The following is a 25,859-nucleotide window of genomic DNA, read 5'->3' as shown; positions in this document are numbered from 1 at the left end:
GGTGGGTCGTTTTGCCACTTTTTTTTCGGAACGAAATGTAATACCTGGCAAAAGTGGCCCACCTACATGGACATTACAAGTATAGATTTTTTTTCAAATCAGATAATATCTTCTGTGAGAACTATTGCCTCAAAGTTTCAAAATTTCACTGAAAATTACAAAAAATACCAAAATTGTTCATGAATTTTAGTTATGTTAAAGTAAACATATTTTTGGATTTATATCTGCCAGATGCTATGAAAACTGACATTCAAGTCTCAAAATGCCAGTTATATGCCCCAGAGGTGGGATAGGGGTGCCTCCTCTGGGGCCCGAAAAAGGGGGCAAATTCAGTACAATCAAGCGTTTCTACAGCTATTTTCGTCCTTGCCTTTTCCTTCTACTGGTGGTTCATAGTGGTAGCAGAGCATCGTTATTTTTCACCATGACACTCCCACCCCTCCACCTCACAATACTGCAACACCCTTCTGTCCCGATCTGCGTAACTCAGCGTCACTATCAGGAACGAGCCGGATACGCTTCAAATTGGGCGCCATTTCTCAAGCGCTATATTTGGTTACTGTTGCCTTCAGCTTATATGAATTGGCCGTTACAGATAATAGTTTGCTAAACACTATTTTCACAGAAAATTCTGTATTTCTTTTTTAAGACAGTCAATCTTATTTATTACAAAAATGACTTCAGTGACAATGAAGCAGACATTGAAGAGAAAGCAGAGGAAAGCTCTTATGAAGAAGAGACCAAACCCAGAGACAGAACATCTAAACCGAAGCTAGATTTGACTGAAACTGCTATGATTGCTCAGAGATACAATGTAAACGAAAGGGCTGCGGCACATATAACATCAACTGTGCTTCAGTCAGCTTTAAAGACTGGAATTATAACTTTTCAACAATCTAGCAACATAACTCTGCTTTTATTGTGGACAGGAGCAAAATAAGGCATGCGAAACTTAAAGTTGCTCGGAATTTAAAAGAACATTCTAGAAATGATGATCCCATTAAAAGCCTATACTTTGATGGTCAAAGGGAAGACACTAAAACACACGCAGGCATCGTTACAGAAGAGCACTTATCACTTGTGGCTGAACCTAACTCTCAATACGTTGGTGACGTGACACCATCCTCTGGCTTTGGCCATGACGAGACCGCGGCTATTTTCGAGTACATCATGAACCAAATCGAAGGTGGCTTTGATGAAGTTGAGGTTCTTGGATGTGATGGAACAAACACTAACACTGGTTGGAAGGGAGGTATTCGTCGAAAATTAAAGGAACTAACAGGCTATTTGTTTCTTGCATTTTAATGAACTGTCTTTCCGAGCTCTGTTCACGAATATTGGCGCTAATTCAAGCCCCTATTCTTACACAGGTCCCATAGGTTCAAACCTATCTGACTGTGAAAAGCTTCCAATGGTGTAATTGAAACCAATAAAATGTGACTTACCTCATCATAGTCAGAAGAGCTCAGAAAACTCAGTAAAGACCTGTGATACTTATCTCAAGTCTCCCATTGATAATGGTCCTTGTCACGTCTTTCACAGGTCTAGATACTTACCAAATGAATACCAGGCTGTAATCCGTTCATCCATTCAGACGAATGCATTTCTCGCACTCCCAGAGAATGTTCTTTTCGCCATGATAACTGATGGTCTACTTGCTGTCCGACAAGATGTATTACATAAGATTCTTAGTGCTCGAAAACACGAAGCAGAGAATCTTCATAACACTATTAGATATAACATCATTCCCAGACTGAATTTTGAGGCGAAAGATAACACTGAAATGATCTTTTGGGAAAGCACTGATGTTTCAATAACTGTACCAACAGTTCTAAAGACGGTATCAAACAAATAGCCCATGGACAAACTTTCACTTTCTAACAACACTGTGCCAGAATAGTCCTCCACCCGCACGATGGCAGTAGAACGGATAGTGAAATTAGTCACTGAAGCAGCCTCCCGAGTATGTGGCAGTGATGCTAGGGACGGGATGATCAGGTCAACCTTACTTTCTAGGCAAGCTGTGTCTAAATTGCAATCAAAGTCCCAATTTGTGAAAGTTGTTCCTGACAGTGACGAATTGGTTAGTTCATCCATCCCTATATATGGTTGGTTGGTTGGGTAGGGCTGGCGGAGGAGCCTTAGGTGCAGCCACATCCACGTGGTAGACGCTTGAACAGGCTATATGACCAGGTGAGCGAGGACCTGCAAAACCGCTTTAATGTACTGAATTTGCCCCCTTTGCGGGACCCAGAGGAGGCACCCCTATCCCACCTCAGGGGCATATAACTGGCATTTTGAGACTTGAATGTCAGTTTTCGTAGCATCTGGCATATATAAATCCAAAAATATGTTTATTTTAACATAACTAAAATTCATGAACAATTTTGGTATTTTTTGCAATTTTCAGCGAAATTTTGAAACTTTGAGGCATTAGTTCTCACAGAAGATATTATCTGATTTGAAAAAAAATCTATACCTGAAATGTCCATGTGCGTGGGCCACTTTTGCCAGGTATTACATTTCGTTCCGAAAAAAAAGTGGTAAAACGCTGCACCCTAGTGTTGTACTGTATGGGGCGGAAACGTGGACATTACATAAAGGTGATGAAAATCAACTGGAAGCCTTCGAAATGTGGGTATGGAGAAGAATGGAAAGAATTAGTTGGGTCGAGCGGAAAACGAATGAGAGAGTGTTAGAATTGGTGGGTGAGAAAAGAATACTTTTAGAGATTATTAGGAAGAGGAAGAGAAACTGGTTGGGACATTGCCTAAGAAGAGATTGTATCATGAGGGATGTCCTAGAGGGTATGGTGGATGGAAAGAGAGGGAGGGGGCGAAGGAAACTACAATTAATGGATGATATAAAAACAGAAAGATTATATGCGAAGACGAAGAGGTTAGCGGAGGACCGTGGAGCGTGGAAGCTTCTCAGCTGCGGCAAGTGACCTGCCAATAAAGACAGAATACCTATGATGATGATGACAACTGAAGATAAGGATGACGATATAAAAGACAGTTTTTACGAAGAAATGGAACGGATATTTGACCAACTCCCGCGATTCCATATGAAAATTCTATTAGGGGATTTCAATGCGAAGATAGGACGAGAGGATATTTTCAAACCGATTATAGGGAACGAAAGTCTGCATAAGGAAAGTAATGATAACGGTGTTAGATTGGTGAACTTTGCAACATCCAAAAATCTAATCGTGAAGAGTACAAAATTCCCACATCGCGACGTTCATAAATACACTTGGAAATCACCAGACGGAAAAACACATAATCAAATTGATCACGTTTTAGTAGATAGAAGAAGGCAATCTAGCATAATTGATGTCCGGTCGTTTAGAGGGGCTGATTGTGACACTGATCACTACCTGGTAGTGGCGATAATACGGGAGAGATTATCGTTGAATAAAGGTAATATTCATTGTCCGAAAACGGAGATTCAATTGAAAGAAATTAGAAGAGAGCCAGGCAAGAGAGGAATACCAGATTGAAGTTTCGAATAGAATCTCGGCTTTAGAAGATTCGGAGTGCACTAGTGTTGAAAATACCTGGATTGAAATTAGAGATAGTATGCAGCAATAAAATTCGGAAATATGCAGTATCCTGCAAAGTTTACGAAATATGCACGCACATCGAAATTCACTCAAAATATGCACTTAGGTATATATGCACCAACAAATGAGTCTCAAACGAATCCTTGCAAGTCCGTCGGAAAGAAAAAAAAAATCCATACGTTTCTGCATGTTACTATAAACGCATTTTGCATATAAATCCGGGCAGTAATGATCAGTATTGCAACCTGTACTAGTAGTACATTTCTACTGGTTGTAGTAAGACTATATTCGATTCCCGGCAGGAGCTCATGTGGTTCGGATGCCTCGCAAAACTGTAGGTCCACGTCTTGTATAGCCTCGCTGCTGAAAGGAACGTTAAAAACAAATCAACATCTACCGGTTTTAGTAGAGAGAAAAAGCAGAGGTGAATTTTATTCTTGTGATGTTGGAACGGTTCAAGAAAGAAAAAAAAACGATTATTACTATCTATTGACGTTTTCGTATTATCATGACCAACTCTGAAACCGGAAATGGCTGCTTTCTACACTTCCGGTGTGAACAGAGAGTTAAAGGACGAGATGGAACACCCTTTTGGAATCTCTGAATTGATTGCAGAAAATTGGTTTTCGGTATCTCTTAACATTTTTGCTGTGAGAACTGTTGATAAATGGACATAGTCTTCGTAAAGTTCCATATTTATTCATAGCATAATTTGTAATAATAATAATAATAATAATAATAATAATAATAATAATAATAATAATAATAATAATAATAATAATAATAATAATAATAATAATAATATATTTATTTATTTATTTATTTATTTATTTATTTATTTATTTATTTATTTATTTATTTTAGTGCCATGAACAGCCAGCACTTAGTCATAGAACTAAGGGTTATAACACACATCTTATATTCCTTTTAATATTAACAATTCATTTGTTTCGACGATAGGAGATCATTGTCTATCTTATAATATATACATAATTTTATGACTTGTATCTTGTCTGGATAAACATAATTACTTCATCATTCATTAAAATAGTTAGTCAATTTTCTTCAAATTGTCCTTAAAACAAGGATATCGTCAAACATACATATATACTATATGAAATATACATACCTAATAAAATCTATACGTCTGTTCAATAAATGCAATTATCCCGATAATATATTAAAAGAACTTGTCAGTTTTCTTAAGATTATAGAATTTTTATTCATGGGAACCATTTCCGATGCTTTCCTAAGATTATATGTTGATACCCTTATACCTATATTATGTAGGCAGTATTCGCTACTATATCTATTATCTAAAATTTTCTTAATAAAGTTTTTCTCTATCATTTTTCTTCTTACATGTAATTCTTGCAACCCTCAGTATTCGTTCCAGTAATCATAACTATGAGAGTAGTAATCTTCTTTCTTATTTCTACACAATAGCCTAATGAAACATTTTTGAACCGATTCAAGTTTGCTACATAATGTTGTGGAATATAATTGCACCAAATTCTAATCTGGGTCTCATAAGTACGTTATATAGATAGACATATGTGTTTGCATTTTTAAACTCAGGCCACTGTCTAAATACAAACCCTATAGTCTTTCGTGTTCTATGTATTATGTCATTAATATGATAGTTGAATTTCATATTCATGTCAAATGTTATGCCTAAATCTTTAATCTTTTCAACTTTCTGCAGAGATATTCCATCTACGACATATTTGCTAACATAGTATTGCGTCTTATTGGTATATGAAACAAACTTTACACCATATAATAATAATAATAATAATAATAATAATAATAATAATAATAATAATAATAATAATAATAATAATAATAATAATAATAATAATAATAATAATAATAATAATAATAATAATAATAATAATAGTGAAGAGATCTCAAAAAGAAGCGGGGAAGCCTGAACTGACTGCGTATGCACGTAAACAAACCAATTTTGATTGCAGTGTTGCACATATTCCAGTGCATGAGCATTAAGTTTCATTACATAGTTGAGGCTTTGTATTTCCTTATTTCACGTACGCACTCTCATATGTGGAAGCGTGTGTGTATGTGTGACTATGACCTGGGAGCTACTCCACTTGATTGTGTATGATCTCCTACCCGTATATTTCCTGTGAGGAGCTCATTTTTGTGGTCGACCGATTAAAACAAACATTCCAATCCAACATTTTCTCTGTCATTTCGTTCCCCATTCTTTTTACTTCTTCTTCTTTCCACCTGCAGAGGTCATGAACGCACAAAGAGAGAGAGAGAGAGAGAGAGAGAGAGAGAGAGAGAGAGAAATGCCGGTTTTTAAGAACTCAATTCCATTTCTCGTGTGATGAGTTACGGCCATTTCGTAACTTCCCTGACGCCGCATTGACTTCGTCCACCAGAGAAACAAAGAAGCAACTAACCTCCAGAAGGTCAACTCATTTGGCCAACAGAGATCTTTTCATGGGAACATTACTTACTACGAACTCAGGGCTCCGCTCGCAGATTCCGACTCACAAAAGGATAAGGAACAGGTCGAGTGCTATAAGACTCGCATAAAATGTTAGCTTTAAAAAAGTTCTAGAAGTTGGTCACTTTAGATTCTACTACATCAACCATCTTCCTTTCTTACAACAGTCAGCAATCTTTTAATATATAAAATTGAAAGTAACTATGTTTGTGACTCCATACCTCTTGACCGATTTCGATCAAATTTTCAACATAGATCAGGTTCGGTCCTGGAATGGTATTTATCATTTCACTTTGACGGAGCAACGTACGGGAGGAGGAGGAGAAGGAGATATATAAAAATATCTAAAAATGAAAGTGACTATATGTGTAATTTAATACCTTTTGAACCCCCCTACAGATCTCGATCAAGTTTTCAACATGGATCAGCTTCGAGCCTGGTCCCTGGTTCAATCCCCGTCCAAGTAAGTCTGTGCTGGACAACATCTTGTCCGTGGGTTTTCTCAGAGTACTCCAGTTTCCTCGCACATTATCATTCCACCGTTTCATTCATCATCATTCACTTGAATTAATCATCGTCTCCCTTAGCCTAAAGGACATAATCGTTGGACGTTAAACTGAAAGCTTTCAAAGATTTTTTAAAAACTGTTCTCTATGAGAATTAGTATTGAAAACATAAATCTTAGATTCCTTTCACATCAGCTGTGGATAGTGTTGGGGATGGAAGAGAACCGTGTTCTTCAGACATAGAACAAATACTGAAAACCCTTTCTCGCTAAATCTGTCTTTACTGTACAGACATAGATGGAATCTATGGATAGCAAGCTGCATAAATAATAATAATAATAATAATAATAATAATAATAATAATAATAATAATAATAATAATAATAATAATAATAATAATAATAATAATAATAATAATAATAATAATTTCTCTATGTATACATGTATAACTTCGTTTACTTTCGATAGGACACTAAAAAGTGTAATGATCATTGTTTCGTTTCGAATTCGATATTTCAAAGCATTTACACCCCCTACATACCGAAAAAGTGATTCTTGAATGTCAGTTCCAACGTATAAATATGTTGTCTAATCTAGAAGCCGCGCTGTTTAAAGTATCCGCAATAAATTTTAAAGTTCACTTTTATATACATACATATACACACACATATATATAGGGCCGGATTTAGGCGGATTCACTCCCCTTCGTTGTATATATACACAATCTAAAATGAGAAGCTAACCGTGAAAATAGCAACATTTGACTAATCTTTCTGCCTTCTTGTTTCCATTGAGAGCTTAAAAGAAAGCGAGGTTTTGTAAAAGCAATAGTTTTAACTCTATTTTCTGAAGGTTGAAGGAAAAAAATTCACCAAGCAAACAATATTCCTCATTCACTCCACAGATGCCTAAAAAAGGCGTTAAAAATTAAAATTTTAATTATATATATATATATATATATATATATATATATATATATACTTATGTATAAAAGATTCTTTATAAGGACTTTTTTTAATTTTCTTACTACTCCCAAAAGTAATGGTGGTTTACTGATGGTGAAAAGAAAAAAATACTGGAAAACAGCTCTTACGATTTTTTTTTCATATACTAGTACGTATTCCATTAACAACCTGTGCTGTTGTATAAGCCATTTTCGATATATATATATATATATATATATATATATATATATATATATATATATATATATATATATATATAGAGAGAGAGAGAGAGAGAGAGAGAGAGAGAGAGAGTGTGGCGCTTAAATTCGTTTTACAAAAGCAGAGGAGTGATTCCTGAGAGAAAAACAAACAAAAAAGTTCCAATAAACATAGGGCGAAAACCCCATCGTGTATGTGTTATAGGCTGCCGAAAACATGAAAAAATGAATTTTAAAGGTTCATAGCTCCAAAACTAAGGCACCTACTGTAGTCGGGTCAAGACTTCACTTAGGAACTAGTATGTGCTCTATCCAAAAATATATGTTTCGGAATTCTAAGGTACTCACGCAACAATTTTTATGGAGGTCGTTGGAGAGTACTTTATATCATACGCCCGTAGTCAAACTCCCTCTATAAAAGTTGTTGTGGAAGCACCTCAGGATTCTGAAACACGCATTTTTGGATAGGGCACAGTTCCTAAGTGAAGTCTTGACCCGACTACGGTAGGTCCCATAGTTTTGGAGCTATGCATCTTTAAAATTCATTTTTTTCATGTTTTCGGCAGCCTATAACATGTAAACGATGGGGTTTCGCCCTATGTTTATTGGAACTTTTTTGTTTGTTTTACTCTCAGGAATCACTCCTCTGCTTTTGTACAACGAATTTAGCGCCATACTGTATATATATATATATAGGAGTGTTTACAAGGAGTGTTTTATTCTTGGAGTGAGCTCATTTCGGACGATTTTCTTAGAAACAGCATGTTCATATTTCAGAAATACATATTTCATTAGTAACCTGAAAATATGACATAACTCATTTGTGCTATAAAAAAAATCCACTAGAAATAGTTTGTCCTTGCCACTGAGTTCTGTTTTCGGAGGATTCCCTCAAGAATGATTCAGACAATTTCGTTCATATTTCATAATTGAAAACCTGAATTGCAGAACATCCCAAGTCCACTGGAGTGCTTTTGTGATTTTAGAAGAAAGACGAAGATTATACTTGGCTTGCTATTCTCTTTAGCTGAAATTATTTTGTATTTTTTTAAAGGGTTTTGCTTTGGATTTACTTATTATGCAAGTGAATAGTCCTTAACCCATTTGAGACCAGTGTCCTATTTTTAGGACACTTGATATTTTATTTTTTATAACAAAGAAGAATAAGGTTTTCGTGTTCTGATAATTACAGGGAGCAATTGGAGACCTGTCATAATGCAATGTAATTTTTTGATACATTTTTTCCTTTCCCTCTGTAAAAGACGGATGCTTAAATTTATCTGTGTAAGTTATTTTATTTGGGTATGTTTCGGGCAACGTTATTTTTTGTTTTTAATACAAACAAAGCGTTCAATTTATATGTATTAGGCAGCAATAGATACGCGACAATCAGACTATAAAAAAGTTATTTTAGTTTTGTTATTACTTTCGGTGCTATAGATGTTGAAACATTAGTGTCATATAAATAGGACGCTGGTCCAAAGCAATATACTACTAAGTAATAAAAGCGAATGTATAGATAAACTGACGCCCTTGATTTTTCGCGTTTTTACGCTTATCATTCATTGTTCAATACTTAAATACTACATTTTTTTACTTTTCTCAATTGAATGCAATTTGCATCTAAGCTTTACTGTAACTACAGTAGAGAAATAAGTGGTAGAAAAAGAAAAGTGCTGAATAATGATGTTCAAATTTGGAAACAAAAATACGCATCATACACAAAGCTTCCCCTAGTTGGTGTACAAACTAACAGAAACTTCAGCGAACTAAAAGAGAAATGTTGTAAACAAATCACCTGCAGAGATATTCTTTTGTATTTTCAACAGTGACTCAGTGCAATATAGCTATAGTGAAGGAAACAGTTCGTTATGATGTACATATAAAGAACAATCATCATTTTCTGTTGTACGATTATAAAACTTGTTATAAAAATTTGATCTGTGCTATGGAAAGGATATGAAAATAAAGGATAGTGCTAGCGACAATATATATCATGATATAGAATACGATTTTTCTTAAGATTCCAGAGTGGTTTTCAATATGCTAGATATTGTAAATGGTCTGAATAGCCATCTGCTATATTTTGAGAATTTTTTCGCAATTAGAGATCTGCTAATACATCTTCGTGAATTGGGATTCAGAGCAACTGGTACTCTGCAAAGCAATCGTGTGTCTCAGTATCCATTGACTGATTCAAGAGTTGAGTAAATACATATACAGGGAGTTCATATGAATGCAGATTCGACTGGGATGGTAAGTTCTCATTGCCAAATGGAATGACAATTGACGTGTTGTAATTGGCACAAATTCTGACAACATACATCCTGTTTCGTGAACGATGAGGTGGAGCCGACTACATGATGAACATATTAGAATTGAGCAGCCTCATGTTATCCTACAATAACCATATGGGAGGTGTCGACTGTTTCAAAAACTTAGAATTGATATAAGATGCAAGAAGTGATATTGGGTGATATTTTCACGAATTATTAACATGATGATCGTACACTCATAATCATGTTTACGAAATCAACTCAGTTCAATATGAATCTTCGGAAATTTACACGCAACATATCTGTATATCTATCATACATATCAAACTTGGCGGTCACATTTTCAAATGTATGCAATGATGTAAGCCTCGCTGGAAGTGGTTACTTCATTATGGAAAGGAAGAAGTAAAGATGCCAATAGATGCACTTGAATATCATTATCATACTTTGAAAAGTGTAATGTTACATTGTGTTTCAAAGCGTTTCGTGAAATACCAAGAAGGCAAAGAAAAATAAACTTTGAATCAAAGCCAAACACGTGTAACAAACTAGCACAGGTAGATCGAAATTACAAAATAGCAATTATCTGAACTTCAAACGTAACAGTTTAGTGTTCTAAATACTGGCATTTGTACGTCATGTTTAGTTATGTGTCATATATCTTATTTTGTATAATTTTGGTAAATAAACATCAATACAAAACACACACGCATATATATATAAATCAGGAAGACTTCGTGGTTCGATAGACCGGCCGTGATCACTCAATGCCTTGAGGCACTTAGTGGTAAAAATTTGAATTGCTTCACTCAAGCAATAGAATGCAATTAGTTAGGAATATGGCCTTTCTAGTATATCAGAAAGGACCAGCGTCCTATTTATAGGACAGGGCGTAAGTCACATCCGATGCGTAGGAAAAATCAAAATGTTATATTTTCGTGATACTTAGGCAATAATAAACTAAATTTAATTCTTAAAGTGAAAGAAATCAAAAAAATAATAATTTGGTCCCAAATGGGTTAAAATATTAATGCTAACATAAAAAACGCAAAATACGAAGAAAAAGAGTGGACTTGGGATGTTATACAATTCAGGTGTTCAATTAAACATTTAATTAATAATTTTATAATGTTGTGTGGATTACTTCTTACAAAAATTGTAACGAAATGTAGTCTACCCTTAGGGGTGAGTTTTTCTTTTCAGTTTTCTCAAGCAGAACTTATGCAGTTTTGTTGGTACCTTATAAATAAACAAGCCACTAATAACCATAGAATGCGCCATATGAAGAAATCCACAAGGGATGGTTTACTTTTCAGAATGACTTTCCTCGGGCGAAGTCTTATACACACACACACACACACACACACACACACATATATATATATATATATATATATATATATATATATATATATATATATATATATATATATATATATATATATATATATATATATATCCGGTGTTCTAAAAATAGCACCCACAGACTACAGAGCACTACAAGTCAAAATAAAGCGAAAAATACTGTATTTATAATTATGTACCTTTCGGATCATTGATCGTTGTCTAGAGACGTGAATTGCACTATGTGGCAACGTCACAGACAAAGAATCCCAGAACAGATATACGAATCCATCAAATAGTTACATCGATTCTTTTCAGATGGAATTTAAAGTCCACATACCTTGATACTGGAATCACTTATTAGCTTAACAATTGATGTAACTGTTTGATGGGTTCGTAGAGTAATGTTACACCGCAAAAAATCATTGTGTTATTTCAATGACATGTCTATAGTTATTGTGCTGCCAAAATGTCTTGAGCCGTGGCAAAAATGCGAACTAAAGCTCACACCCTCACACACCCACGCGTTGAGCCAATAAGGGCTCAGCTGTTGCTAAGCGAGAGAAAGCAAGTGGAATTCCTTCAGTCGATAGCAGCGCTTGCAACGGAAGACTAGGGATCAAGTCAATGTGGCACATCTTTAACACGATTGCGTTAAAATATAACACAAACAGGTGGTTAGAACATCTCACTCTCCATTTGGAGTTGTGTGCCAAATGCCGGTAGTTGAAAAGACACACAGCTTGTGTGTTTTATTAACAGAAGTGTAGAATATTCGGTGTTGTTTTCTACGTGATTGCCAAATATGTTGGGCATCTAATTATAAAGGTTTATATACTGAAGCTACAGACAAACACAGTAGAAAGAAATACTTAAACAAATCCAGGTGTTCACAATTTTTCAACATGCAAACCGCGCGATGTGTTGCCAATTGTTTTACATAACGTTTCTGGAGAAATATGTCAACAGCGAAAAACAACACCGTATTACTGTGTCACTTCTACACAGCACTAGAGCTCACCAATCAACACCGGAGACTGTGTTTCAAAAATGGCGGGAAACAAGTAGAAGCGCGATTAAAGAAGCAATCCTTGTATTATAAGGATATAGGTGAGAGTTTCATATCATTCTTGTACAAGATGTCGGTGAAGATTATGTTTCACACCATCAAGTAATACATCACAATAAATGATAGGGAGGGCAATAAAACATTTATGACGATTTTCTAAATGAAGTGTTCTTATTTTAAAATTAGGATTTGTTTCTTTCCTCGCCCTGTTAACATTTTAACAGGGCATTTCAAGAAAGGGCGCGTTCGGAAACGATGAAATTGACGATTTTCACCAATTAATCTGTTGCCATTTTTTTTTTCGTTAAGTTCGTTCGTTTCGTTATTTCCGAACACGATGAATTGGTTGTAACTAGCTAAAGATATACCACATTGACTTGACACCCAGTCTTCCGGTTCAAGCGCTGTTATCGGCTGAAGGAATTCCACTGTTTTTCGCTAAGGCTCTCTTGCTTAGCAACAGCTGAACCCTAATTGGTTCAACGTGTGGATGTGTCGAGGGTGTTAGCTTTAGTTTGCATTTTTGTTACGGCTCAAGACATTTTAGCAGCACTATAGTATTCAAAGATGGAGAAATACCGCAAGCTTTTCCAACACCGAGGAAGGGTTACATTAACACCGCACAAGGAGTTTTTTCAACACCCAAATAGGTGTCGTTGGAGTCAAACTAACACCAAAACTGGTGTTAATCTGGTCGTCTGACCTTGAATTTTAATACAGGAGGTGTTGAACTCCGGTGTTACTTATATGGCGTTGATCTTGAATTATTATGACACAGGTGGTGTGTTAAAATAGCAAGAAAATGATGTTGAAATAACACAGGGACTATGTTATACTAATACTTGACATGCTGTAGTATTAACACAAAATAATTAACATACTACACTGTGATACTGGTTGGTGCAACACCATCACAAAGTAACATTCATGGGAAAACGCAACCCACTCCCTGTGTTAAACTCCAACACCGTGGGGTCTATGTTGAATTAACACCGCATAGTGGTAGTCACGCTGGAACCACTGCCTCGTGTTAAAATTGAGTTGAATTAACCCTAACCATATTTTTTACTATGTTTTTGTTTCGAGTTAATCTGCGACGCAGTTACATAGTGAAATTTTGATTCTCTATAACGGCTGAAGGAGGGCTTAGTGGGTATGTCATTATATAGGATTTTCGCTTTGTTTTGACCTCAAGAATAGCGCCCTCTTGTTCGTGGGCGACATTTCTAGAATACTCTCCATACATATTCATACATAGATCCTATTTCACAAGAAAATGTTTCTTTAGTAACTGCAGCATAACATGATATATTTTACAAACAACATTGAAAATTGAAATTGTTCATATTTACGAGTACCACTGCTAGTTTGAATAGATCAGGATTCCTCAACCAGAAACTCGCGAAAGGGTTTCACGGGGGTCGCGAACATAAGCGGAAGAGATAATTAGAATCTAATACCGGAAAATCATTTCAAATATTATTTTGAATTTGGTTCTGGTAGGCATATTTCTATTTTTTTTTTTTAACATACTGTTAAGAAAACAAAAAATAGATCTACTAAACATTTTCAACAGGCGCAGAGTTGTTTAAAAAACAATTTAAATGAAAGAACGATATGAAACTAATGAGAACTGCATATTGAAATATCAGAAAAATTCAAATGGAACAAAACCTGCACATTGGTATACAATTAAAATTGAAAGCTAATGAGATACCTGAGCATAGTGTGATTTCACTAGTGCGGCAATGTCTGGTTCAATCTTCGTGTCGCACCTTATCAAGTCATTTAAAATATTCAATAACTTTTTTAACAACTGTCCAAGCTTTTAAACCAAAATTAGAAATAATTCTTTTTATCATATGACCCAAAATCAAGGGAGTTATGAAGTTCTAAAATTTTCAAACGGCCTCCATTTTAAAACATTATGACGGATCGGATTCGATATTTGTAATATGAATAAACTGACTCGATTTGGCTTTAATCCATTCGTTTTTAGGGAAGTTATTGTATCCACTATATACAAGAAGTGAATTCTATTATTATAGGAAATAGGTGAATATCGTGAGATCTCCTCAATAAGTACATTAAAAATCTCTCACAAACTTATTACAAACCGGAAATTATGAGGGGGTCGCTGGAAAAGGATGTGATAAAATGGGGGTCGTGGTAGGAATTAGGTTGAGAACCACTGGAATTAGATTGTTAAAATACGAGATGGAAATTATTCCCCTGGGACATTGGCTGCATTTAGAAAAAAAAAAATTAAAAACACTTTCTTGCTATGTTACCGTTTTTGCCTCGCTGTGTCAACAGACAGTCGGACATAAAAGATTTCACTGAAAAGAATCTTCAGCGATAAAAACAGGCGGACAATCACGAAAAATCTATCTCCGCGAAACAAATCAGGGTCTTCTGCAATGGAAACCGAGCACTTGGTTTCTACCGACTGACGTTATCCACTAAAGAATGGTCGTGGTTTATGAAGATTTTCTCTGAATCTTATTGAAACGACGCGACCTGCTAGTATATAAGTAAATCCGATAAAACATTCAAAGACTTTAAAACATGGAAATATATTCTTTAAGTGTAGAAACGCTTCGGGAGACCTTGGCATACTTCCCTTTCCAAAGAAAGTGAAGGTGTTACTGATTAATTGTGACAAGATTATACAAATTATGGAAACCCTTTTCACCCCTACTATGATTTATAGACGGGGTTAAAAAGCGTTCGATTCATCAACTCCCTTGGAAGTCAGACCTTGAAAGGTGGGTTTATCCCTCTGTTGAAAGGAAAAGTGGCTACTGGCATGTCTTCAAAGGCAGGGAAAAAAATCCTTCCCCAGACCACCACACGCGACTTTTTTTTTTATCTTCGTCTCATCTACAAAATTCGTTTTCACTGAATCATTGTTAACGTCTCTCTGTTAATTAATAACAGTTTTTATTGTTGTTGGCCATTATTGTTGACGATTCTGTTCTTCGTGTCATCGGTTTGAAAATGATAGGTTATTACCTTCAGCTAGTGTTGCCATAACTATGAAAAATACTATGGTACTCTTATTTTTAGATCAAAAGATTCAATATATTTCAATCAAAAATAATCATGTACGCCTTATATCTGGAGAAAACTACATAAAGTGTAGCCAAACCCAAACTATCACTTAACTCAGCATGATGTGCTTATTCAAAAAAAAAAAAAAAAAAAAAAAAAAAAAAAAAAAAAAGAAAACTCGATTTAGGGGCCGTTCAAAAGTTTTGTGCCTCTGACCCAATGGCCAAGATCGCAATCTTTTGATGCTTCTTTGATGAAAAGGAAAAGAAAACTTAATATTTCTGTAACGCAATATAAGGATGATTCATTAAATTCACCTCAAGAAATTGCAAATGGATTCGCTAAGAATTTTGGCAGTGGTTATGATCCTAGCCCACCTACATATACTTTGAATGAAAATTATGAATCAGTTATAAGCTATAGCTTAGCAATAACACATATTTCTAATATTAAAATTCAGCAATCAATAAAGCATGAACTTCCCACATATTTGTTTAAAGGCTGTGCTGAACCTTTATTAGTTCCATTATATTTGATATTCAATTTAATTTTGGAAACTCAATCGTTTCCGGATAAATGGAAGCTGAGTAAAATAACACCGATATTAAAAATAGGAAACTCTAAGAATATTGAAAATTACAGACCTATTGCCCTAACTATAGTTCCTTCAAAAATTTACGAACAAATTTTATTTAATAGAATTTTCTGGCATGTCAAATCCTATACTTCACCTTTTCAGCATGGTTTTTGTGCAGGACGCTCAACTTTGACCAATTTTACTTTTTTTTTTTTTTTTTTTTTTTTACAATTTATTACAAGTACTATAAATGATGGATATTACGTTGATGTAATTTATACGGATTTTCAACAGGCATTTGATAAGTTAAATCATATAATTTTAATAGATAAGCTTCTGGTTATGGGATTTTCAACCTCTTTGATAAATATTATGATCTCTTATTTCGAGGTAGAACATATTTTGTCAATTATAATTTTGTAAAATATTTTATTTAAGTAGCTAATTCAGGTATACCACAAGGTTCAAATTTGGGCCCATTGGTATTTCCATTATTCATTAATGTTTTACCAGGTGTTGTAAAATATAGTAAATGTTTATTATATGCCAATGATATAAAAATATTTAAAGCTATAAAAGTGAATAATGATCGACATGAACTAAAAAGAGATATTAATAGTTGTCTGCAATGATGTATCAGGAACAAATTATATTTTAACTTTAAAAATGTAATGTTATAACGTTTTTAAATAAAATTAACTGTCCATCTTTTGAGTATAAGATTAATAGCGAAAAGTTAAAAAGAGCATATTCTGTTAATGACTTAGGTGTGTTACTAGATCATAAGTTTACACTTAAATGTTACATAACCAAAATTATTACAGAGTCGTACAGGGCCATAAGCTTTTTAATAAGGACTACAAGAGATCTACATAATATTCCAGCTTTAAAACAACTCTTTATAGCGATGGTTAGAAGTAAGTTGGAATACTTTGTGTTCTTTGCGATCCTATTCATAAATTACAGGCAAATAACATGGAACGAGTTCAATTAAAATTTTTGAAACATCTTTATTTCAAATTGTATCATATGCCAACAACTAAAAATAAGATCTCTTAGCCTTCTCTTTTACATAAATTTGATATGCACTCTCTTTACAGCAGACGTTGTTCAACAAATATATTTGTACAAGACAGTAAACTCAGTGACAGATAATTGTAATTTACTCCAATATATTAATTTCAATATACCAAAACGATCATTGTGTAAGAATTTAGTATTTAACATAACGAAATCTTATATTACAATCCATCAGGAGTCATTCATGATTGGAGTTTGTAAAAATTTCAATCAGCTGGTTTAATCTTTTTGAAGAATTTTAGGAATGATCCCCCCCCCAAAAAAAAAATGCATCAGAAGATTGAGTTCTTAGCCAAGAATTAGTTTTTAGATCAAGGGCCACAATTTTTTTGAACGGCCCCTAAAATGAGTTTTCGTATTTTCTACGGAACAAGCACATCATACTGACTGTGAGTTCAGTGATAGTTTGGGTTTGGCTACACTATATGTAGTCCTCCAGATATAAGCCCTACAAGAAAATTTTTGATTGAAATATGTTGGATCTTTTGACCCCAAAACAATTTTTGTTGTATTTGCAAATTAACATAAGTTCTCATCACACCGACACTATATGATACGCTTAACATGAGATTCGATTCACAAGGACTACCACTGGGAACCCGTGTTTCTCACTCCAAAGGCAAACTTTGTGATGTTGCACGCGTATCCTGGTGGACAACAGTAATGCTTATATATATATATATATATATATATATATATATATATATATATATATATATATATACCGGTATAAAAGATCGCTTAATGTTAGATAACAAAATCACATCCCCATGACTTTGCATTTCATCACGTAGTGTGTATGTGTCTTCTCGTGGCAGAGTTGTTTACACGCAAGTTTTGTATGTGCGTGGTCCTATGTTCAATTTCCCATTGGGGGTACTTTGCTTCGGATATAAATCCCAGTTAATAATTCGGAACCCACTTTAAAAATAAGATTCCATCCCATGTATCCTCGATGCTGAAAAGGACATAATCTCAAACAATCCTTTCAATATGTTGACTGTCGGCGCTAGTATATCATCCGAGAGGGCATGTTTTCAGTTATCATCAGTCCCAGTTCGAATTCACTAATCGTCCATCCTGATTCAGTTTTTCTTTTTCTCACTTCCGCTATGCAGATGCCAGGATTATACTTTTACACATAAGTCTTGATCGATTTTCTTTCCCGTCACTCCTATTGGTAATTAATGCTGGTCACGCTGTAAACTGATCTCCCAGATCTGTTAAAGAAATAAATAGATTTCTTTCCTCTCCAGAACTGATGTAATTATTATAGTAAATTGCAACTAAGCTAAGGGGGGCGCCAGAAGAAAATTTTCTAAGAGGCCATCTCCACGGTTGCTATATTACGTATACATTTTCGTGAGCCAGGAGAGGCCCGGACCCCACCCTGTCCCCTTCAAGCTCTCATGTAACCTACCCTTTCATTTGCTGACTGGTTAGTCAGTTTGGTTGGTTAAAAATTCCTGTTTAGGACGCACACAGCAAACTATATCAGATATGGACCCACGGATTGACATGGGATCCGATCCGAACTCTCGGTGCAAATCCAACCGTTAATCATTATGAACGAAGGAGCTTGGGGGTGCCGTTCCTGGGGCCCAGAGGCTCTCCCCAAGTTTGCTTGGGCCCCAGAACATTGTTATATTTGCTTGAATATATGACAATGAAACATGCATACCTAATACCCCGTTCTCTAAAAGTTATACAGAAATCGGAGCGTTTACAAGGGAGAGTGTTTACTTTTTTTTAACTGGTACAGGAAGTAATAGAGTATATATATAATAGAGTATATAAGAACTATTTTAAGGTTAAACATATTAAGGGGATAAGTGGCACTGTGCTAGAGCCCTTATCTGTGGTGAGTGGGGTCCGTACTTCAAACATGGCTATAGGCGTCGACTTTGGGGGAAGACACTTTTGGCCCCCCAATATTTATAGGTGGGGTTTCTCGCCCCTCCAATATAATTCAGTCGAGGAAGAATTAACAAAGAGGAGCAAGAATTTCTGTCGTAGACTTCGTCGAACTTTTAATTCAATATGGGAAGAACCTTTTTATTCGATAGAAAACGCCATTTTCAAAACTGTGTAGACTGGAGCGCTGAAGCTTCAACCAACACTCTGGCAGCACTGATATGACAAGTTAAGATCAATGTGAGCGCCAACTTGCAGTGAAGTTCCCAGATTTTGAACATGAATTTGTTTTAAACCTTTAGGCAAATTTGCATTAGGTCGTGAATTTGGATGCAGCAGAGTGGATGCAGCTTACCAAGAACTAAGGAGGGGGGCGAAGGGTCATCAAGCAGTTGATAGAAAACGGCTGAATATGATGATATATTTATTCATTGTTTTGACCTCCCCAATATTTTCTTCAAGTCGGCGCCTATGAACATGGCCAAGTAAGTTTGTGCTGAACAACACCGTGTCGGTGGGTTTTTCGCGGTACTCCCGTTTCCTCCCACTCTCTCATTTCACCAATTCTTCCATTATCATTCACTTGCCTTAATCATCTATCTCCCTTAGCCTAAAGGGCATTCATGGGACGTTAAGCTGGAATATTTCATTTTCATTAAAAAATATAAAAACATATTTTTTAAGTACTTGTATGGCAACCCTGTGTCGTTCGCCTATTAGCACCTGTTCCAATTTGTTATCATCGCTCGGAAGAAGCAACAAAGCGCTCTTTTAGATACGAGATGTCCTTGACGTGAAAACAAGATTCCTTCCAATCATTTCACTCCTTTTAAAAGAAATATTATACTATTAGTAAGACAATAAAAATATCATTAACAACCGGGCTTTCAAAACAGAACAAGACTTTTCAAATCCGTTTATCAGAGGGAATGTTTTACGCTCAGACATTGATTTTTGTAATTAACAGTAGCAGATTCTGATGCTATAATCAATACTAACTATATAGCAACAAGAGAATACGTCTGCCAACTTCTTTTCTTAATAAATTTTCAGGAATGTTTTACAAGTGAATCCCTTAACTAACAATACATTTAAAAAATATAAATGGTTTACAATCTAGTCAATTGTTCACTGACCAAAACAAAGCATGGATGTTAATTGCTGTAACACTTCCTGTATTTTTGTGCACAGTTGTCTTAAATTGACGCGAGCATAAGCGTTCTCAATTGCCATTTGTGAGTTTCTCTATTAATTTTTGTAAAATTTATCCTACTTCAAAGAAACTTTGTTTTCCCCCATCGCTGGAGTTTGAGTTGTTCTTTTATTCCTTTCTGCAATATAGGGGTTAAGAAGGACTGGATCCCATAGCAGTAAGGCAGATTTCTAAATAGCTTTCTGGTGGCCCATTCAAGTATGTGTGTTTCCGTTTTTATTTAAACCAACCATGTGACTCCTTGAGTACAGAGTTGAGAAAAAGACTCGTAAGATATTGCGTGTGGAGTATTGTACTATGGAGCAGAAACACAGACATTACGCAAAAATGATGAAAAACGACTGCAAGCTTTCGAAATGTGGGTATGGAGAAGAATGAAGAGAATTAGCTGGGTCGAGTGGAAAACGAACGAGAAGGTGTTAGAAATTGTGGGGAAGAAAAGAACAATTCTATATATTATTAAGAAGAGGAAGAGAAACTGGTTGGGACATTGGTTAAGAAGGAACTGTATCATGAGAGATGTGGTAGAGGATTGGTGGCAGGAAAGAGAGGGAGAGGGCGAAGCAGAATACAGTTGATAGATCATATCAAAAAGGAAAAATCGTACGCTTAGACAAAGAGGATCGTGGGCATGGAAGCTTCACAGTTGCCGCAAGTAACCTGCCAATAATGGCGGAATACGTATGATAATGGATCATTCTTTCATAATAATCATTCACTTTCATTAATCAGCCGTTTCCATTAGCCTAAAGGGATACCCATGGAACGTAAAATTAGATGTTTCCTTTCATTTTATTTGAGAAGGACATAAATACTGATCAATTCACTGAAATATTATAAATCTACTTTGTTGGAGTAATGCTAACAGCAGATATTTACTCCAATTAATTGGACGTGAATTTGCTAACTTTTTCAAATTGTGTCATTCTGTAATTTTTCTCAACAGTACTAAGCGAACAGAGATTCAAAATGATTTGCCAAGAGAAAAATTGAAATAAAATCTTTAAGTTTTACGTCCCACGGTTATGCCGGCTAGGCTAAAGGGGACGGTGAGGATGAGTTGAGTTGATTTTAGTTTAGCGTCCCTTTCAGCAGCGAAGCTATATGAGACGTGGACCTACTGATTAACGTGGAATCCGAACCACATGAGCTCCCGCCGAGAATCGAATCCGGGTCTCCCACGCCAAAGGCGCGTACGCTAACCGCTTAGCCACGAGGGAGCTCAACGGTGAGGATGAGAAATGAATGAAATGGTGGAATGAAGAAAGTGGAAGGAAACAGGAGAACCCCGAGGAAACCCATGCACAGAGTCCTTGTCCACCACAAATCTCACTTATTGGTTACTGCTAATTGGAATCGAACCAAGGACTCCATGTACCAGAGATGAAAGATCTTATCACTGAGCCACAGTGGCCCCGATTTACCAGTAGAAAGAATCAGAGGTGAAGGGAAAATAAAAATGACATCCAATTAATCCATAACAGTGACTCCAGACAGTCATTTTAGAATTGAGATTACATTACACAGCTTTCTAAATCAGGCATTGGGGTCTCACTGATATCCACCATCGAGTGCACAGCAAACAATTTCGGCAGAACAGTTAAAGAAATTAGAGTAATGAACAGATGCTTTTTTTAAAAAAGTGAAGGTCAAATTTAAAGTATTGATCCTGTAGTTGTCGAAGGTTTTAAAAGCAATCGAATTTCCTTGCAAACACAACAACAACTGAAAACAAAGGAGCTCCACCGCCGGGGAAAGGTGTTGTCCGCCACTCGATCTCAACACCTTCGCCAAAATATATATAGACCGCCTCTGCACTTTACATGTTATTGGTTTTCCTTCCATATATTTAGCTTGTTATTTATATAACCTTCCCCACCCACAAAGATTTCTTTTAAAAAATATGTAGGTTAGATAAATTTGAGCAAACGAACAAAATTAATGTTGAATATATTGACGTAATAACTTGTTAACAAACACTAATAGAGTTTTGCTGTGAGAACAAAGTTTCAACAGCGTATTATTTGTATACTATCACCGATATGTTAATCTGTTAACATATACTTATATATTGATCCAAGTGAAATATTTGAAATCAATCGTTTACCCGTTTCAGCTACAAGTGCAACAAAACATTAAGTAAGCTGGAATAGGATTATTTTCATACTTCCCCATTTTTCCTTAACGTCTATGTTAACGGACTTACTGAGAATCCAAGCCAGCGAAACACGGTAGCTCAGCGGTTGAGAGCTTACCTCTGGTGTGCTGAATCCTTGGTTCAATCCCCGACCAAGTAAGTTTGTGCTAAACAACATCGTTTTCGTTTCCTCCCACTTGCTCATTCCACTAATTCTTCCATCATCATTCACTTGCTTTAATAATAATCGTCTCCCTTAACTTAACAGGCATAATTATAAGAGATTATTTCATTTACTTTCATTTTAGAAATTCGTTTATGCTTCAATATTTATATTGAAATCCTGATTGATGTCTTGTTAGGCAATATCTGACAAACTTGAATGTCCCCCGAGATTTATACAGAAATCGGCACCACTGGTACACGGAATGCATTGTAGTAAGCATTTAAGAAATATCGGGCTTCTAATTTTTTATCAATTACTTACTTGATAGAAGAGATGAAGATTGTTTAGTTTATAATAGTATGTGATGAAATTGTTTAGGGTAACGAACTCTAGGGCCTATGAAACCACGAGGTCGGAACTCCTTCGTGGCTAACTGGTTAGCGTACACACCTTTGGCGTGGGAGACCTGGGTTCGATTGCCGGTGGGAGCTCATGTGGTTCGGATTCCATTTTAATCAGTAGATTCATGTCTTATATAGCCTCACTGCTGAAAGGGACGTTAAACTCAAAATCAACTCAATTCAACCCGGAAGTTCAATGCCGCGTTCACAAAAGCTCTCTGTTGACTGCTGTCCCTAGCCAACTGGATCCAGTTTCTACTTTATATTCTATTTCTGCGAGATCCATCTTAATATTGTCCTCCCATCTAAGTCTAGGTCTTCCTAATGGTCGTTTTCCGATTGGTCTTCCAGTCAAGACTTTGAAAGCGTTTCTACTTTCTTCCATTCTGATCTAGTCATAATGATCCTAACAATGTTTGGAAAACGATATAAAGTATGCAGTCCCTCGTTATGAAGTTTCCGCCATTCCACATTCCCGTTGTCCTCGAGTCCGAATATTCGTCTCTGGACTTTATTCTCAAATACTCTTAGTCTGTGTTCTTCCCTCAAAGTAAGCCAACATGTTTCAGAACAATAGACATATTATTTAGGCTAAAGACAACTAAAAAAATATCCCTGCACGTTTTTTAAAAATCGCTGAATATTCTCGTGTTGAATAAGTGATGGAAACTTGAAAATACATTCCTCATTCGATCCTTTAATATGTTTTGAACTTCGGTAACTATTTTAAGAAAATATACTGTCAAAAAGAGAAACGGTGTATCATTAGATGTAAATCTCAGCCTGATCTTCCCAAGAAGTTAGTAAGCTTTATCTGTGCATCATATTATTAATCTGGTGTAACTTAATCTATACAAAACTAATGTTATAGACCATTTTGTCTCAGAATTATCGAAAATTCGAATTTAATATTTTTATAAAACGTTGTAAATGCTGCAGTCATATTAAGATCACGCAATGCTTGCCTTATAATACTGTAATGTTAGGACGTCTGTCCGTTACTCTACACGAAAACTCTTGGACGAATCCGATTTTTTAAATGCTATTTTCCGCAAACGATAGCTAGAGTGCTTATCTTCGCCGAGTTCCCTAACGAAGTCAATCCGTTAACATCTTCCTACGTAACTGTGTCTATCAATACTCCGTTCAAAATATATGACATTCCCTAACATTTATACAACCTGTACAGTAACAGAGCATTGCTGGTTGCCTATATTTAAAGGATATGATGTTTTTCGTACTGTAATTATCTCGATCGACTTTGCTAATCAAATCAATCCGTTAACATCTTCCTTCTCTTTCCGACCGCGACTTTCTGATGCGGTTACAATGATGTGAATATACTTTGGTAGAAATGACTGGAATTCAGTTCAAATGTAAAAGAGAGTGTGTAGATTCTATATTCCTAAAGCAAATTGTTCTAAAATGGATGGAACATAGTCAAATATCATGACGCATGAACACTAAAATCAATGGAAAATTAATGAAAAAATTAAGTCATCCACATTCCTCAAAAAGTATAATAAGGAGATGGTTAACTGAAAGCTTATTGCAAAGACATAACAAACAGCCTAAAAGCTATGTATAGCACATAAAATAAATATGGATAGAACATTGTCAAAAGTCAAGTTGTTTGAATAAAGTATATGCATCTTCTTCGAATTACCTAGGGCGACACACGTAGAGGTTACTTGCTTGAAATATCTAACATCTGGATTTGGAATCTCCAGACTCGATTTAGCACCCAACGTGACTTTTGACCTGATCACGTGACACAGTATAGTCCTTATGGTAAATCGGATAGGCCCTTACTCGTCTCGTCTCGAAAACAACACATTAATTGATATGCTTATCCTCTCACCTCGGATTTAAAAATATGCTCGTCTCGACTTTCGTACCATTTTCGAAAAAGGTGAATCAATCAAGCCCTCTTCCATTCAACCGTATATTGCAATGCATATAATGAGTCATTCATTGAACTCTAATTTTGGAGGCAAAATTTACCGGAATAGGATGCGCATTGATGTAATTAGTTTAATTTTAATTGTGAAACAATAATTATACATTATTATGACTAAAAGAGAAGTCCAGATGTAATGTTGGTCTTTGAACTTCGTGCAGTTGGATAGGTGAAACATTGATCTACGGCCGTCCATGTGCACTTCTTTTGGCAATTTCATGGAAGCTTTTGGTCGGCGGGAGCTTGGCTGTTGTTGAATGAAAATAGAAACTGTTTGCTGTGTTCCCTTCTCCAATCCATTTGGCCTTTTCAGAGGTTTCTGCCTTCTGCTATGTTGGCTCACAAAAGAAGAAAACCTCTGCCAATACACAATCTATATCCCCTTCGCACACGCATTGATGGAACGCCACCCACTCACCCCAAGGGATCAACACAATATAATGACAATAATTTCTAGGGGGAAGGGAAAAGCTATGGAGGGAGAACCACTCTTTCATTCTCTACGTCTGTTTGAGCGGAATCACGTAGCACACACGCGCTGTCAAAATTGTTCCAAGATTCCTTACCATAAGAATTGTTACAATATTACTTATGTTAGTAATTGATAGAATATTCATTACTCTGATAAGTTTGTGTGAATATTCCTCACTCTAATAATTATTAAAATATTTCTACCTACAATAATTGTTAGAATACTCCTTATCATGGTAATTGATAGAATTTTCATTACTCTAATGGTTATTGAAATATTCCTTACTCCAATAATTGTTTGGACTTTCTTATCATATTAATTGATAGAATATTTATTAGTCTAGTGCCGATACTCTAGCTCCTTCTAATCTTCCTACTTCTTCCACAAAAGCTGGGATGGTCGCAACTCATAGAGAATCTGAAAAGAGACGAAAATATTAACAACTTCCTGGACAAATACCACTTCATCACCATCGCCATCGAAA

The sequence above is a fragment of the Thermobia domestica genome, chromosome 9, assembly GCF_964235325.1.
Source record: "Thermobia domestica chromosome 9, izTheDome1.hap1.1, whole genome shotgun sequence".
Taxonomy (NCBI): domain Eukaryota; kingdom Metazoa; phylum Arthropoda; class Insecta; order Zygentoma; family Lepismatidae; genus Thermobia; species Thermobia domestica.
This window is presented reverse-complemented; position numbering follows the sequence as displayed.